Source organism: Triturus cristatus, chromosome 3_1 (assembly GCF_964204655.1).
Source record: "Triturus cristatus chromosome 3_1, aTriCri1.1, whole genome shotgun sequence".
Lineage (NCBI taxonomy): Eukaryota > Metazoa > Chordata > Amphibia > Caudata > Salamandridae > Triturus > Triturus cristatus.
This window is the reverse complement of record NC_140583.1, coordinates 203,929,008-203,947,353: the sequence shown is the minus strand read 5'-3', so window position 1 is coordinate 203,947,353 and position 18,346 is coordinate 203,929,008. Positions and strand designations below refer to the sequence as shown.

At 43.4% G+C, this 18,346-nt stretch overlaps 1 protein-coding gene across 7 annotated transcripts in view; it reads right to left on the bottom strand.

The window, feature by feature from the left end:
• The window catches only part of TLN2 (talin 2), a 1,262,084-nt gene that overhangs the window by 892,752 nt on the left and 350,986 nt on the right, over positions 1–18,346 (bottom strand). For 6 of the 7 annotated variants that reach the window (XM_085643650.1, XM_085643649.1, XM_085643651.1 and 3 more), the window contains one exon: positions 12,491–12,530. The exons of the other annotated variant lie outside the window; for it this stretch is intronic. The gene's annotated coding sequence lies outside the window, so the exon portion shown is untranslated. The remainder of the gene's footprint in view (positions 1–12,490; positions 12,531–18,346) is intronic. 7 annotated transcript variants of the gene reach the window in all.

Sequence of the window (18,346 nt, the reverse complement as noted above, 5' to 3'; positions counted from 1 at the left end):
TAATAGAAATAATAAAAAACCTAAGTTAACCACTGCTTTGGTGAGGCTTTTCCTAGTGCAGCTTTCACTCTTCATCACGCTTTATAAGATATTTTTAACACAGAGCCAACACGGTGGAGCAATGTCTGCTCTTGTCACACCATTTATACTGCTGGAAGCAGTAATGACTGGAAAACAAATACAACTAAATGTCCAAATACTATACAGTAATGCTGCAAATCCAAAAGTGTTACCCTCCATCACAAATCCAACAGAAAGATGCTACAATATTGATGAAATTAATACATTTGACATCTGTGATATAAATGATCTGGAACACGTCTATTGTTAAGAAAATCTTGTAATATTAGAGTACACTCAGAAAGGGAACTTCTTAAAACGATCTAAATTAGGCATTATAACAGCCAGGCACACCCAAAGCATCGACCACAAAAATAAAAATTCTTATGAAGAAGCTATCATATCATAGAAAATATTTATGAATCTATGAAAATATGGGGCCTTTCTTTAGAATTTAGATTTGGACTGATTCATGTGTTTGAAACAATATTTTTTTTAAACGGATAATCCGGATGAAATATATTCTCATTCACGTCAAAACTTACAATGAAGGGTAATAATTAAATTTAGGGGGACAGGAAAGTCAGATGTCAAAAAGATAAAGTGTTTGCGCCAATACCTGTATTTGTTCCACAAGTTAATAGTTTGAGCTCTATTTGCATAGTTCACAAGCTGGACATAATTCTTACTGGGCTGTAAAATAAAAATCTTGCTATAATTCTGAAAGTTGCAGGTTCGTAAGGCAAGTTTCAGACACCCTACCCCACAAATGACCATACTGAGAGTGCTTAATTGAGCCATCAACCCACACACGCTGGAGTAGATGTAGAAATAGCAATGTTACGGCACTCATACTTGTAACATAAAACTATTTTGTAGACACACACCAAAACAGGAAAACAAAGGCAACATCATCCAAAAAGTTATGCAAGTCTGCACAGAAAAACAGAAATCTAGAACTATGTTTTTATAAAGAATAACCTACGAACGTCAAAGTCAATGGAAAAGCAATACACTTACAAACATGAATAAACTAGGACTACTTCAAATTCATCAGCATGGGATAATCTGAAAAATGAAAACTTGCAGACATTTATTAGACTAAAATACAAAACTATATGAGACTCAGAAAAGTAATTTCTGCACTAAAGAGCAGCACAAAGAAACAGACAGTGATTGAGTCATTCATGTCCCTGGAGACTTTGAAAGTAAAAGGCGGCAGCATGCACAAATTCTTAAAAAGTGACTGATCACTCACAAGAACCAGCAACACATTAAATCAGTGCTACATAGCGTTATCAGACTTTTACACTGTTGAGCATTTATGGTTATTGACACAGGAGTCGCAAATAAAAACGACTTAATGTGCTCCTCAAGGTCTTAAATGCCCGAATGCAAGATTTGTGGGAGTCAGATCTTCAGATATGCTCTCTGAATTCAAATTATCAAATAATTTTCAACAAGACACATATCTTGGGCCAAAGGGAACAGACATAATCAAAAAGGGACCCATCAGTGGCAAAAGGATGATTCTAAGCCATTCTAAAAGTAACTAGAAATAGATGCTAATGAGCAAACCAAACCAGGTGATCTACCTACATTGTCTTCCGAGTGTAATAAAACGAATGCAAAGATCTTAAACAATTCCAGAAAAGGATTGTGGGTCTGGCAGTTACGAAAGGAAAACAACGAAGCTTCTTCATCTAACCTAAAAAAGCTTAATTTGAAAATTAATTTAAGGTAACTTTGCATTCTATTTCCTGCCTTTCCTACTCGCTTCCATTCTTGCCATCTCAAACCCCATCATTAAGACTGCATTTGAGCTTTTAGAACGAGCGTTAATCAGAGGTATTTGCATAAAATGCTAGTGCACTGTTTTTCTTGAAAGAAGATAATTATCTAAAAATAGAACACGCTGGATTAAAAGACTGGGTCACACTATAAAAAAAGAGATCATTGGATAGAGTCAGAAAGTGAAACTCTCGCTGGGACTTGGAGATTACATTGGAGAGGTGTGGGCCTGTAACGCATAGAGTGCCCTCACAAATGCTAGTCTCACTAACCTGGTTCGCCTCGGAGGTGGGGGCTCCCAACGCCTCAGTGCCGGGTGGAATAACTTTATAGATATGTCACGGTGATATGCAGCGCTTGGTAAATAGTCTACACTTCTTTGTTTAAAGACCTAATGCCCACATCCTATGATGGCTGCAATAAAAAGGAACCTGTTTGTTGTGAAATGGAGCTGCAGGTGAGGTTGACCCAAGCTCAGAATTCTGGGATTTGAGAGTACTCTTTCTAGGACTCACACTACAGCTGCATCATGACTCCTAGCTCCCTGTTTTCCGTTTTTACTGATTTTTACAGATAAATACAGACTGAAAACCATTTATTTTCTAGTCTGTATTTATTTTTAAATGCGGATAGAAACGGAAATTGGGTGCTTGTTGAGTGATCCTAAATACACTTTGCCATGACTGCCAGGCCAAATACTGTGTGCATTGGTAGGTAAGGGGGTTAAAAAAGAACTGAATTTTTGTAAAGAGACTTAAACAGCAGTTGATATGCACAAGGCTGATACTGAAATGTGCATATTTTCATATAAGTGCATTGATTTATCTTCTGAGGGACGCCATAACATAACATATCACTGAAACCTGGCAAGCATTTGAGCATGACTGCATATTTAGTGGTTAAAAAAATGTGGAAATATACCAGTTTCTGCTGTATTTTTTATCACAAAACCCATAATAAATATGGATAAATACAGATAAAGTTGACACAAAATAAATATGGATAAATACAGACGGAAATGTCAAAATAATCAAAACCATAAAACCGGGAGCCCTAATCACGAGCTTGAAATGAGGCCATGGTAATGTTACACTACGTCTCAAAAGTTTACTAAACCAACTCATGCAGGCAAAAATAGGATGGAAATGCACACCTGCAAGTTTCTAAATGTGCAGTGTTCACAAACTAACAGGTGTGCATTCTGCACCCGATTACCTTTCTGGCACGTGTAAATAGGGAATAAATAATGTTATTGGCCCAACATTGGGTTAAATATGCCACACTATCAATGCGTCTATGTAAGGAACATCAGTTATAACACGTACACATTGCTGTTCTATACGTGTTGGAATCATTACCATTTCTGTGTCCCAGGCACTTCATACAGAAACTCATAGTAAGTTTGTAGCACTGTCAAGAAAGAGTCTGTACACAAATGTCTTTACTTTGTGAACACAAAAGACAAATCCAACGGGTAAAACCAAAGAACGTGCACTGGGGATTAGCAAATATCAAGGTCTATTTATGACAGGCTAAGGGAAACAGCACGCTCTTCCTAACCAAGGCATACATGTCCATTCAAATGCTATGTCAGCAAAGTAAATATACCAAACACACACTGGCATGGGACTGCAAGGCTACACTTCAAGCAGCTTCTGCAGTCTAACAAAAGGACTGCTTGGTGTCCCAACCAGAAACGTAAAGGGAACACAAATAGGACAAAAGAACCATGCATAAAATGCTCGGATGGAAAACTAACAAAAACACACGAAAGTCAAAGGCAATAGAGGGCTGACCCCAAGCCCTTTCTCTCGGTGGTCTTCTTCCTATTATATATTTTTTGAGGAATTTATGTCATGAAGTCACCAAACTACTACACCTCTGCTTAGCCAGACCTAAAAAATCCTGAGAAATCAAATTACAATCTTCATCAAAGTAACAAAAAAATAACAGGACTTTCAAAATGACAGAAAATTGACAATTAAATGAGGGTATATCGAACATGAGTTGAATTAAATCCACCGGTCTACAGTCATTTATTCACAACCAGGATACCACAATTTATGAGGAATGAATCGATCCTCAAAGCTTGCAGGATGCCTGTTCTTTTCATACTCTACCCTGCTTGTAAATCTCTGGGGCTGTGGAGTCCATAAAGAGAGCTATGCAAGTTGTTAGTAATCCACTCATTCCTCTCTTACTTGCTTTTAAACAAAACACCTTAAGTGAATCTTAAAATGGACAAAACTGGGTAAACGATTTTATTTGTATTTATTCAGCATAGTTGCATAGCCCAGACCTAGCTGCAGGGGCAAGAAAGTGTTTCACACGCTACAAAAAATAGATAAAAGCTGTTCAAATGTCAGTTAAACAGTAACTATAATAAAGTTTGTATGGCCTGTATCTGGCAGAGGCTATATCTAGCCGCAGACTCCTCACCTTAGAATTTCCCCAGGTGTCTGACTGGATCCAAAAGATTTTTTATGAGCAGTACCCTTGCGCGGGGGTAGGTGGTGTCGCTCGGCGTCCGTCGTCCATGCCAGAAATGCGGTTGCGGTACCTATATATGCCCCGCTCAGGCGTGCTGATGTCAGGTACTTTTCACGATTTTCCAAAACAGAAAATCAGAACCATGAAGAACACTGACTACTAGTTTGTCAAAACTAGGGACCTGAAAGGAGCCATCCCGGTCGCAAGAAATCCATTCAAAGAGTGAGGAGGATGGGTGGGTCGGTAAGGAACCAGAGGCTAGATATAGTCTCTACCAGATATGGCATTAGCGAAGGTAAATAACTTGTTCATCTGATAAGAGACTTCTAGCTGCAGATTCCTTACCTTAGAATAGATACCCAAGAAATACCCTTCCCGGAGGTGGACCTGAGAACCAATTTTAAAGGGGAAAGTCCTGCAGGACCGAACTAAGGGGAGAGGATGTAGCCTTACGTCTAGAGCGGTCGACCTCGGACCTGAGGAACCGGATTCGTGTCTCGACAACGACGTTGCATATCCTGTGATTCTGGGCAAATCACTTAATCTCCCCGTGCCTAACAAAAGAAAATTAATGTGTTTATCTGTAACGAAACTGGTGCTCATATAAAGCGCTCCGATACCCGAAGCATTGGGTCTAGTTCGCGCTATATGAAACTCTTTAAAAAAAAAAAAAAAAAGAAACTGGCAAAGTGCCCATCCCAGCAGACCTAACTATCCAGACAGTAATGTTTGGTGAACATGTGCAGGAAAGCCTTCATTCCTTTTTGGAAGTTGATTAGATCTAATGAAGGAGTCCCGGAGAAAGAGAATACGAGCTGGGTGTCGTCAGCATAGGACACCAGCACAAAGCCCAGAGATTTCACAACCTTGGCCAATGGCCGAATGTAAATGTTAAACAGCGTAGGGCTCAGGGATGAGCCCTGGGGGACGCCATGGTGTAAAGTATCCCAGTTGGAGCAAATACGAGGAGACACCACCTGAAAAGAGCGGTCAGCAAGAAAAGAGGAGAACCAAGTCAAAGCAGAGCCACCAACCCCAATCTCTCGCAGGCGTTGAAGCAAGATGTTGTGGCAAACAGTGTAAAAGCAGCACTTACGTCAAGTAAAATCAGACCAGAGGAACTGCCTTCATCCAGAGAACCGCGAATTTGCTCAGTGACTGCGAGTAGAGCAGGCTCTGTACTGTGCCGTGAGCTGAAACCATTCTGGGAAATGTCTAGAATGTGATTTTACTCCAGGACGTTAGTTAAAATGGCATTGACATGAGTCTCTGTTACTATTGCAAGAAATGGCATAAGAGAGATCGGACAGACATTTTCTGTTTTTGAAGCATCCAACGTGGGTTTTCAGGAGAGGTATGACTTTGGCATGCTTCCGGGGACTAGGCACCAATGCAAATGCCAACGAGAGATTTATCAATTCAAGGCAGGGAGTGGAGACGCAGTCCTGTAGCTTCCTAAACAAGTCTGGCCTGAGAGGATCGGCAGGAGAGCCAGATTTGCCATTCTTCCATAGGATATGCAGCTCTGGCAGGGTCATCGGAATTAATCAGTGAAGCCGTGGCAAGATGATGCCAGTTGAACTGACTGGGCAGGAGTCAGGAAGATTGACAGTGAAGCTGGAGTAGAGGATTTCCACTTTGCTGATGAAGTGCTTTGCCAACTTCTCGCAATGGTCATTGGAGGCGTCCATATGATCCACGGCAAGTACTGGTTTAGTTAAACTGTTAAGGAGAGAGATTACTTTAGAGGGATTATTGCTAGACTTTATTTAGTAAGCAAAATTGTCAGCTTTAGAGTACTTGATCAATTTATGATATGATTTAATGGCAGTTCTGTAGTGTTTTCTTTCATCGCCGTATGATCTCCTCCAAGAGTTTCCAGAGCCTTGCAGTTCTTTTTTTGCCGGTATCGGTGATTACGTGAACCAGGGTGCAGCCTGCTTTTTACTGCTTCGAACCGGTCTAACGGGGACAAAAATGTCTAGCACAGAGGAGTGCCAGTTCTGGACATTATTGTTAGCCTCTTCCACTTTAGGTTTTAGCAGCGGGCACCGCTTCTGGAGAATGTTTTCACATTTTCGGAGGTCAAGCTTATGCCAAGGACATCTAGACCGAAGGACTGGGCGAGAAAACTAGTTATGGCCTACTAGGCATATGGACACAGGGATCAGGAAATCATCTGTCTATGTCATAGGAATAGGGGTGAGTACCTTCAAAGGATTAAGATTCGAAAAACCTGGATCCAGGAGATGCCCAGCCATGTGGGTGGCGCCAACCACACGTTGCATGAGCTGACAAGCAGCCAGGTCATCTAAGAAATTAACAATGTAGCCATCCAAATGTACGTCCAAATAAAGATTCAGTCGCCTACAATTTTAAAATTGGCTGGTTTGATAGTCAGAGAGGCCATCGGGTTTACCAGTACCTTCCTAAACATATTGGACGGGCCTAGACCACCGATACAATACCACATGGTGGTGGTGTTGCCCATGAACACTTGTAACATCCTTCCCTTGATGGAGAAAAGAAAGGCTTTACATGCCAGTCGGATAGCCTGGAGCTCCAGCATGTTGATCTGGAGTCTGAAATTCCACCAGAGGCTAGAGTCCTCTGATTTCCACCTCCCCTAGTTGGCTGCCCCAATCCAGGAGCATCTGTCACTACTGTGAGATCTGGTTGGGTAAGGGAGAGGGGTCTGCCTCTGATCCAATCGCGGTTTGTGAGCCACCACTGAAGATAGGTTGAAGTTCTCCCAGAGATCTGGACCAGGTCGCAGACATTCTCCTGATTTTGCACCCACTGAAACTTCAGGTCCCACTGCAGATCCCGGATATGCCAGCTGGCATGTGTCACCAGCAAGAGGCATGAGGCCTAGAAGCTTCAGAGTCAGTTTACTGAAACCCAGGATAGACGCTGACATGTAAATATCATAGCCTGAATATCTTGGAATCGCCGCTCGGGGGATAAGCCTGAACCTGCACTTTGTCAGAACAGATACAATGAAAGGGGGCGTTTGAGAGAAAGTTAGGTGTGACTTTGGCATGTTGATAGTGAACCCAAGGGAGTGCAGAAGGTTTGCCATAGTCTGGAGGTGGGAGACGACATCCTAGGGCAAGCCCGCCTTCAACAGACAGCCGTCGAGGTAGGGGAAGACTGGCACCCCTGGCCTCCGTAGATGAGCTGCGGCCACCACCATTATTTTGGTGAAAACCCAAGGGGCGCTGGTAAGGCCAAAAGGAAGCACAGTGAACTTAAAGTGCTCGTGGCCTACTGTAAACCACAGGTAGAGCTGGCGGGCAGGCAGGATGAGAATATGAAAATAAACATCCTGCAAGTCCAACGCTAACATACAGTCCCCTGAGTCCGGGGCAGACGGGGCCCGAGCTAACGTGAGCATTTTTAATTTCTCCTTTGTGAGGAAGAGGTTGAGAGTTCGGAGATCAAGGATGGGAAGGCCCTTTTCATCTTTTTTGGGAACCAGAAAGTAGCAGGATTAACAACTACAGCTACTCCTGGCTCCGGAACTCTCCCTATGGCTCTCTTGGCCAAGAGAGACGAAACCTCTTAGCGGAGAAGGGAAAGATGATCCACAGTCATCTGGTCATTAGATGAAGGCATGGGGAGGGGTAGTCTTGAAGGGGAAGGAGTAGCCCCTTAGGACAATCTGCAGAACCCACCTGTCCGATGTTATGAACTGCCAGTGGGGAAGCCCATGGCAGTCCATGGTGAATCCACCCACCAACTGGGTGCCCATGGTGGTAAAGGGGCAGACTAGCACGTTTTGGAGGACAGACCATACTGCTGGCCACCTGACCCACGAGGTCTGTGGGTACCGTGCCCTTGGCCACACAGAGGCTAGGGAGCCAGTGCGGTGTCTGGGTGGGACTTTGTGAGGCTGGAAGCCCCTTCTGTCTGTAGCAGCAAAAGGCAGATTGAGGTGGCCGAGGGACAGTTGAGAGGCCTAAGGACCTGCTTATAGCACGAGAATCATTAAAGTGCTAGAACGCCGAATCTGCCTAGTCTTCGAAGAGATGGGTGCCATTGAAGGGCATGTCCATAAGGGAAGTTTGGACATCTCTCAAAAACACAATCAGGCTCAGCCAGATGGAAGTATCGGCATCTGGACCGGCGACGGTGTAGGTCGAGATGGCATGACTGACGTCGGTCTGGATCCAGTATTGGATAACTGTGGCCAGAGCTTCTGGCACGGAACCAGATAGGGCCCCTTCTGACCCCGAAGGCTCATCGACGTGGTCGGGCTGCCCAAATACAAGGCGCATGGACTCATGAAACTCTTTCAATTGGGCAGGGGTCGCTTTAGTCTTTAGAAATTCGCGGAGGTGCAGAGATGGCCCAGGTGCAGGTTCCGGGGAACATGGCCTAGAACACAGAGGCTGCCTCTCCTCGTCGGACGAGAAGTCAAAGAACACTTCGACTTCTTGCTCTTCTTTTTGTGCCTCATACCGAGTGTGCCAGGGACTTCAAATGGGACGAGGAAGACTTTGCGTGAAAGAACGATCGCGGGACCTTCATCTCGACTTACGCGGAGTTGCATGCCAGGTCGCTAGCAGGTTCAGGGACGGCTCCCTCACAGCCACTGGAGTCACAGCCCGGTAACCGGAAAACACCTTGGTGTCGTGGTGGTGCACCAGGCACCACAGAAAAACTAGTAGCGGGAGCAATACCGACATCAGTGACAGACGGCGCAGGGTTTAAAATCTGACTTGCGCGAACACATTCCTCGACACACCAGGAGGTAAACCTCAAAGGGAGTCAACAAAAACGTAGAAAAAAGCCTGTCAAAAAACAACAGAGGGGTAGCTCTTTTTCGTATCAGCGCTGGCTGGCGCGGAAAGAAAAGAAGTGACGTCAGCAAGCCTGGGTGGTGCCTCTATAGGTACAGCAACATAATTTCCAGCGCGGACAACGCCGATGACAGACGTGGAGCCAATCAATACCACCTAAGGGTGCGCTGGAGTACTGCTCGTGAAAAGTTTTCGAGATCCAATCTGACGCCTTGGCAAATTCTAAGGTAAGGAATCTGCAGCCAGAAGTCTCTATCAAATTAGACCATCTGTGGATGAAAGGCGAAAACTGGCTTCTCACCCTGTGTGAAAAGTGTGTAACGTGCCCCTCAGACAGAGAGGCATAGCTGTGTACTGGAATAGACTTTCCCTAACAGTCAAACCTTTGGCATGCTTTGTGCCTGACCAAAATAACCTACCACTGCATTACCGGCTTATGTTTTTGTCAATTTTAAACTATGTCCTTTAAGTGAGTGAGGGAAACTGAAGGCCCTGCGAAGTTTCACTATAAAATTTGGCATGCTTACCTGGACGTCCTTAAATAAGAACCAAGACACATATTTGATTTAATAAACTTAACAAGCATTGGCAAAACCAATAGGTCGTACCTTTGACACTTACTGACTTTGTCAACGGATTCTAGCCATGCTGCACAGCCTTCCCCACGGCACACCGTTCTAGCAAATACTATCGTCTGTTTAGCGAGTTAAGCCTAGAGTCTGCAGGGGGAGTATCCCAAATATGGAATAACAAGGACAAGCCCCGAACATCACCTGATCATATGATGAATAATGATTAAAAGGTGAATGCATTATTAACGCTAACTTTTGAATTATGTCCGGCCTGCCAGCAAGCTGCTGTGTCATAGTGTACAACCGTGACCTTTGAACTCCAGCAATGGCGCCGGCCAACTAACTGCCTACTGACTCCAGGATTGGCAGCCCAGTGCCCCAAGAGCATGGGCTCATTGCAACGTTTAGAAAAAACAAACGTTTGGCATGAAGCGCTATAAAAAAAAATGACGACAAATTATATAAATGACAAGTAATATGTGTTGCTTAATTTGCCGTGGCATACATGAAAACCCACTTTTAGGCCCAAACTGCAGCCAGGGGGGTGAGGGGCAGAGAGCTCATCCCTTCCCATGAGCTCTGGGAGCACTGGAATACTTCAGGGGCCTGGCAGGAAGGGCCTGGCAGGAAGGGCGCGGGTCGAATACTGCATGGTATTAGTGGCGCTGGTGAGAGGAGGGGAGTTCGCGCATCTTTCCAGGTTTCACAGCTGGGACCTCTCGGCAACAGCCTGTGTTTACGAGCCGTGCAGAATAGTAGATTAAATGTCAGGGCTATAAAAAAGCGTGTGGAATCGAAAGCATGACTTTCTGGGCCAGTGGTTTCCCTTCAAAAGTCAACATTTTCAGCTGTGAAGGCAATGGTGGAGGGGGAACGCGTGAGAATGACTGTCTACTGCACAGAGAAAACTGCTCATTTCCATCCCTATTGGCTGCAGATGTGGAATATGTGACAGGAATCCAACATCTTCTTCACTATAATCCTCAACTTTGTGTTTTAAAGGTAATACAAAAAATCACTTTCCATCATCATTTTGAACACAAAAGCATCACACAAACACTCCGGTGCAGTTGAACGAATCACTGTTCAACTCCGAGAGGGTGAGGGCTGTTACGGCAAATATGAGTTTTTGAGACAAAAAAATATTTTAGCTTTTGGCAAATGTTTTTTTTTTCTGTACAGGCAAGCATATGTCAGCCTCTTCAAAAAATAAAGTCATATAAAAACACGACAAAACAAAAAATGATGCAGTTAAAGCTATATTTCTGCATGTCAGTGGCCGACCTACTGGTTTTGCCAATGCTTCTTTACTAAGGCTGCAAGGTTTCTTGCAACATTTAATAAATCAAGGCATCTTCATATTCAGCAGTGACTGAACGAAAATCTAGTACATAGCAAGCCTGATTCTCAAAACGTTTTCTGCAGAGTCGCTTCTTTCTCCAAATTTAGGTATGAACTAATGGCGATGTTTCCATGCTTGATTCACTAAGAATTTACAATATAACCTGACATGACCGAACACAGAAATTCGTAAAAAGATCTTTATCCAATAATGTTTACGACTGTACAAATGGTTAAATCACAGATTACTCCGGTGGACTTCAACAAACACTGGAAACAGGTAGGAGTTTAAGTGAAGGAGTTTAAAAATGGGGTCCTTCGCACCCATGGTAACAAATTTCCTGTGTAACATCATAAAAGACGCTTCTATTTTATCAAGCCCCAGCTCCATATTTGAGTTTTAAAAGTTTAAGATAAATTCCTAATAGCTGTAGATAGATTCTTGATAAAAAAAGTACTTGTAGTATTTGATCCTAGTAGAAGATTAACTTCAAAATGAGAACCGTGATGTACGCCACCAAGATGCTGAGTGTGAATACAGAAGCACACGTTTAGGCATATAGCTATATAAACATGACTGTGGTAAACTGAATTCCAAATGCAGGCAGTCCGAGGATTTAATTACATTATATTAAGCAATAGCACCCACTAACCTGAACTCTTTCATTCCATGTACGGCTATGAGACTGAGTTGATTATGGAATGCAAGAGGGTCTGCACAGTCTTACTGAAGTTGAAGTTGAGATTTTAAGAATATTAAATTCCTTAGCGCAGTCTTTCCCCAAACGGTGGATCGAGATCCGCTGGTTGATCTTTGCTAAATATCTGCATTCCCATCCCACATCTACACAGAACCAGGTCAAGAGAACGGGCATTCCCTTACATCGCTCCTAACACTTGGAACGGCCTCCCACTCTACATCAGACCCCTCTTGAATTCTGCAAGAAGCTGAACACCTACCTCTTCAACTAACCAACCTACCATAGGTAGGGCTAGGCACACACACCTGTCCAACACCAGGATACCCCTTCGGTTGATAGTGCTCGTTACAAATACAGAAAACATAACATATGACATATACTCAAAAGGTCTTTGAGCTTAAAGAGAACAAATCTCTTCCGTGGGTTCTGTGCAGATGCTATCGGTTCCCCAGAATGTAAACAATCATTAGACCCTTCATGGGACCGCATCTGAGGGGACTGTTCTTACTGGAGTTGCCACCACCCTCCAAGTCTTTACAGACACTGTCTCCAGCCCTGACCTTTTCACCTACAAATCAGCGATTTCAGGTGTGTTAGTCTAATTCATTCACTGGAAGCTCAGTTGAACACCCAGAAAGCACCAGTCTATCACACAGCCGTGGTAGCGGGTGCAGTTGCATCCAAATCAACATGACAACAAGCAAGGAGTGAATATTTAAGATAGTCTTACTGTCTCGCCGGAAGCTGTGCCCTTCTTCTGTAATTTACAGCTGTAAAGCAACAAGAAGAAAAGCATTAAATAATGTACAAACATTAGTAAACGTAAATTCTGTATGATAACTGGTGTTACGTCAGTTGACCCATTTCCTACCATTAACAAGGGCTGGAAGCCCCACGCTTACATGTAACACGAGAGAAAATATTCTTAAGTAGAGCAAGAAAATGTGGAGGCCTGGGTGGGCAGGGCAGTAGAGAAGCAAGGAAGCTATGCGTCCTCATTCAAGGAAGTAAAATGGACTCTCTGTACCCTGGTGGGGTGCTAAAACCCACTCATAACTGGGGTGCAGACTGTAAAACTCCAGTACCACTGCACTGCATGCACTAATTACAGCTACACCACGGTGGCAGTGTTAACCTCCCATACAGAGTATGCAGAAAGATGTTTTATTGCACTAGACACCACATACCTGAGTCTCAAAAATGTAAAGCCAACCAGATGTGGCAGGTAGGTCAACAACTCATGACCTGGCTACTTGCCTCAGTTATCTTGGTTAACAGGTATCTGGATCATGCAAGGGCTACTGTATCACTGTTTGAATTGGCATAAAATGATTGGTGCATGTACAAGCACTTAACCAAAGCAACCAATCTCAGCCGCTGCTGATCGAGGTCAGGAAGGTCCGACTTCTCGAACATCTGCACCTCTGTCCCCATGGAAGCGGCAGCCATCACAGACTCAGAGGGTCGGCCACCCGTCCAAAGCTCTCGAAAGAGACTCACCCTCTGAGAAGACAGTTCAGAACGATACTAACAAGACTTTTTGTAAAAGGCCCAATGTGATGAACCTACAGTGGACACCCCTAAACAGAATATCTCTGTTAACACAAAAATCAGAATTCAATTCCATAACGGCACAAAAACAGAAGTAGTAAACGTCCAAGAGGAATGAATTATTGCCCACAACAAAACCCACCAGGTAGCCATTATTCTTCTAGCTTTATCGACAGTGTAGAGGAGGATGGGAAAAACTGATATGGCTACCGAGTGGCAATTTTGTTTTTCAGTAACCAGAGCTAGAGGAGAACAGGGTTCTCTGAATCGTAAGAGTAAAGTATAGTGTGGAGTCGCTCAAGGGTCAGCCCGATCGCCACAATCCCGGTTTACTGAAAAACACCCCAACAGTTCTCAGTCAAGGTTACATCACAGTCTTCCTGAACCACGCCAATCACTGCGTAAGGGAGACTTTCCTGTATCGTAGCGAGACCATAAAAGATGTTATGGTGTTGGAGGTGAAAGGAACAACTACTTTATAATTGACCTCATACCTGTTTATTCACCCAGTGCCCTCAGCAATATGGCACAGTCTTAGTTCATCTAGCAAAAACATGTGTCAAAGTTTCCAACCTCAAGATAACCCTGCTAGGCAAAGTTCTAAAAAAGGAGCTGACTAGAGCATTGGTCTGGAACGACTGGCAAACACCATGCAGGCGCATGTGGTCCAACAAAAAAAATAATCAATAGTCAGCAGCAAGCGGTGAATCGTGAGTCAAGGCTGGCAGGCAACTTGATGAACCAGGAGCACAATAAACGAGTTATAAAAGCATTCCAAGGACTCCCAGTCAAAGCCAGGATTCATTACTATGTCTTGTGTACTAAGTCTTGTTTGTGTATGAAGAGACAAAAACATGGGGGCAGCACCCCAAGAGAGGGATCCAAGACCTGGAATTCAATCAGCCCAATCATTAGAGCACAGATGAACTACCCATTCTTCAGGACACCTCTAACAACAGAACTTTTCAAACAGGTCTCTTATTTATGATTGAGACCAACAGATGCAGTTACTAAGTAATGCTACGTCCAACTGAAATCAACTCGAATTAAACCGAAACAGATTTATAGAATGCTAAAAACCCAATAGAGCGAATAAGCCCTTGGCGATCCTGGAATGAGATAACCATAATTCAAAAATGAGGGTCTCCAAAGCCTTCCTGAAATGACACAGCTATTGTAGATCTCGCTAATCCATGTGAAAATTGTTCCACAAATTGGTGGCCTTCTCTGAAAAGGGTTTTCTCTGTCTTTTTCCTGGCAAACCTGTGAAGCATCAACAGATGAATGCCCATAGATCTGAATACTATCCAAGAGGAAATATCAAATCTACTTATATTTCAGATATTCTGTGGCACTGCCGTAAAGAGCTGTGTGTGTGACGGAAAACAACGTGAAAGCAATATGGGGGGCCAGTGGGAGCCAATGTAGCTCGCTCCAACGAGGAGAGGTATGTGCGGAGATGGAGACCACCAGACATAGCAATGAGTGATGCCAAGACTCAAGCTGTGTGCTATTTAAGACAGGCATCATCCTTACTCTCCAGGCTCATCGCCAACAAACGCTTGTCAATTTTTAACATGAAAGGCAACAAATCATAAACTAGAACTGTACCTCACACTCTATAACTCAATTAGCATCTTCTATAACACCCCAGAGGTATTGTGACATATGTATCCACACCGCTAAGCTGAATTTTCCGTACTATAGGATAACGTTTAAGTCACCACTATTTAAGTATCATGGTAAAATAGTTAGTCGTAAATCAGCTATAGGTTTTTCCATTTCAATCCAATTTTTGCAGGAAAGATTCTAAATTGTACACTGAACTTCATGGATCAGGGCTATTTTTTGTTTTCACCCTTGTCTGTGATAAAATGATTCAGGTGGAGAGGGGACTCGATACTAAAGAGACGTAAATTCAGTGTGTGCATAAACTGTTTGTCCTTCACCCATCCCACATTCACCCCGCTGTACCCTTGTAAGGTATTCCACAAGTCCTCTACTTAGATTTGAACTGTATGAACACCTAAACAATAAAATAATAGACAACCTTGCAGGTTGCAGGAATTTATTAAGATTACAACTAGTGGATGTATAAAAAAAATATTGAATATTTTGCAAGACGGTTTGCCAGAACCAGTCACTCGTTGCAGAGACCTCAGTGAAGTTCTATGTCGGAACCTCATGTGATGGTGACAAAGACTGACTACCATGCGCATTGGTGGCTTCTTCATCAGTCAAGTTCGCACCTGCTGTTTCCGTGCAGCACCTACATTTTTTTTTCTCACTCACTCTTCGAGTTCCCAATCGGAGGACTCTTGGATAATGTTATTGTCTGACTCTTCAGATCAATCCTAACTGACTTGTTGGGCTCCCTCTGCAAAAAAGAAACACAGATCTAGTTCTCCTTGGGGGGGAGAGGTGAGTTATTGGCTATTTCTTAATTACTGTATTTTGATATGGTATTGAATTTGTGATCAATAGCTCCATAACCGTAAAAATTAGTGTTTATCCTCATGGTTATTTCACTAAAGAAGATCAGTCGTCCAGGTGCAGGGATTGCAACTATTAAGATGCAACTGCAGATCTTGAGCTCTCCCTCGCCGACCATTATACTGTTTCCCCTCAGTCCTTCCCCAGGCCCAATTTCCTACTAGGGAATAAGGTCACGGCTCTCTGAATAGGGGTTACCACGAGGATCCTGATCACGTTTCAAGACAGTATAAAATTGACTATTAATAGCTTAGAAAAATAATGCCTATCTTTAAGTCCCCAGACTGCAAGTAAAACATAAGACAAAAAGTAAAAGAGACATGCTGCAGAAATAATTAAACAAGCATTGGCAAAAACCAATAGGTCGTGGCGATCTAATGTGAGTGACAAGATGTCGGCTGTGTCTATGAGTAAGGCTTCTCCAACAAGTAGCTGTGAGCTGCTGGTAGCTCTACTGCTACTTGTAAACACCTCTCCTGTGTGCAATCCCGTCTACTAAATTAGAAGCTTTTGCTGGGTTTAATTCATATATGCATCCCAAAGTTGATACAAGTGTCATGTAATTCGTGACAAAAATGTGTGTATTTTCAGAACTTAAAAAGGGATATTGGAAAAAAATGGTTGGATTTCGAAAATATATTTAAAGCTGATATTTGTGTGATAAATCAAAAGGCATTGGGGCCACTTAGTCTGATTATTAACTTGGCGGCTGAGGCACTGCAGTTATACGGATGTCATGTGTATTCGATGTTGAGGCATTTCAAATCGCCAAAGCCTTTTTCACAATAATGCTGGCAACCCTGTCTGATGGACTGGGGTGATCGCTGCTAGTAATCATGCATGGGGTGGCCATCTTGTCAGACGTGATAACTCATCACACTAATAATATGAGTAGCTCAGTAGGACTTTCACTGAACAGAAGTAGCTCTTATCACGGAAAAGGTTGAAGACCGCTGCAGTGACGTATGGTTTATAAAAAAGGAGAAAAAAAACCATTTCAACGTACTAAAGGAAAAGCAAACCCATACCCTGTGGTATCTCATAGCTGTACATGGAATGCAATGTTTTCAGTCTTTATATATTGTATGGTTTATTTTCCAGATACTTTTCACTCAAGAAATTTGGAGCAGGATTTAAAAAGAATTCGATGGTGTTCGATTGTAAAGGGAAACGTGACAAAGAGCAAGATACTTTCCACAAGATTCAGCAATGTGATCTTCTGCCGTAGTCCAGGGAGCTGATTTATGGGCCTCCAGGAAGTGTCATGTTGTGTATACAGCCTGCTTCAGAGGCTAATTGAGGGAGTGCAGCAAAGTGCTGTTCTCCCAGCCCCATAAGAGCCTTGTGGGACAAAGTTTGTGATGTAATGCAACATATGGAATGCAGAAGTTAAAACAAAAACAACCCTTCATTTTTGCTCTTCAGCCATATCCCAGCAAAAATAACCCTGTTACTGTGCTCGTACAGACAAGCAACACAGTGCAGTGAGCGGGGATGGTATCGGCTGGGGGTGGGGCGGTCGGGGGGTCAGTGGGGGGTAGGGAGGGTTTCGTAGCACAAGGGTGGAGGTATCTAGAAAGCACATGCATGCTCATGGAGTACTGATTAAAAAATAAAAAATAACTTCCTTGAAGGTGAACAGTGGAAGAATACACGTCAGCCAACCGAAAGGTTCGTAAAGTGGCTATGCTCGAGGGGAGGGACAAACAAGAAGAGGAACAGGCAGGCAAGATGAGTAAGCAACATGTCAGGCTGGGGTTGAAGCAACAAGGGCAAAAGAGAGCAAATGGACCGCGGTGGAGGGCTTGAGAAAACAGAAGCACACAGGGGTGAGGGAGAGCAGCACCTGCAGGGGGACACACACAGGTGAGAGAGAGAGTGCAATATTTGGGGGAGAAAAGCACACTAAGAAGACCGCTTGAAATCACATGAACTTTCATGGAGTCTTGAAACAAAAACAAAAAAACATTGGCAAAGCCAAAATGTCTCACCTATGCAACTTATTAGATTTGTCAATATTTTCAGCCATGTTGTACAGCAGCACGACTGCTGTGCAGTATGGCTGAAGGTTTAAAAAAAAAAAAAATTGCTATGATGCAGCCAGCAGTGGCCGTGTCATAGAGCTTTCTTTTATTGCTGGCGGAGGATTCTGCATCCTCCGTGTTGCACGACAGCACTCCCTACTTCTGAGATGCCTGCCCTGCCCTCTCGGCAGCAATTTTTAAAAAGTGCAAACGCAGCCAGCGCTGGAAGCATTACTTATTTTTAAAAAATCTTTTAGCCATGCTGCACAGCAGCTGCATAGCTGTGTAACATAGTTAACAATATTCACACAAGACAGTAGCTTGCATAAGTGAGACCCATAAGCTTGCCAATGCTTGTTTACAGATTTGCACTGCACACACAATTTGAGGCATCACATATGAATGTGATTTGCATAGAACCGCACAAATGTTGTAGCCAGGATTAAAACCAGATCGACAATTTAACCACTAGATCACATCTCCACCACATTGCCACCATGCAGGGTCACAGAATGACT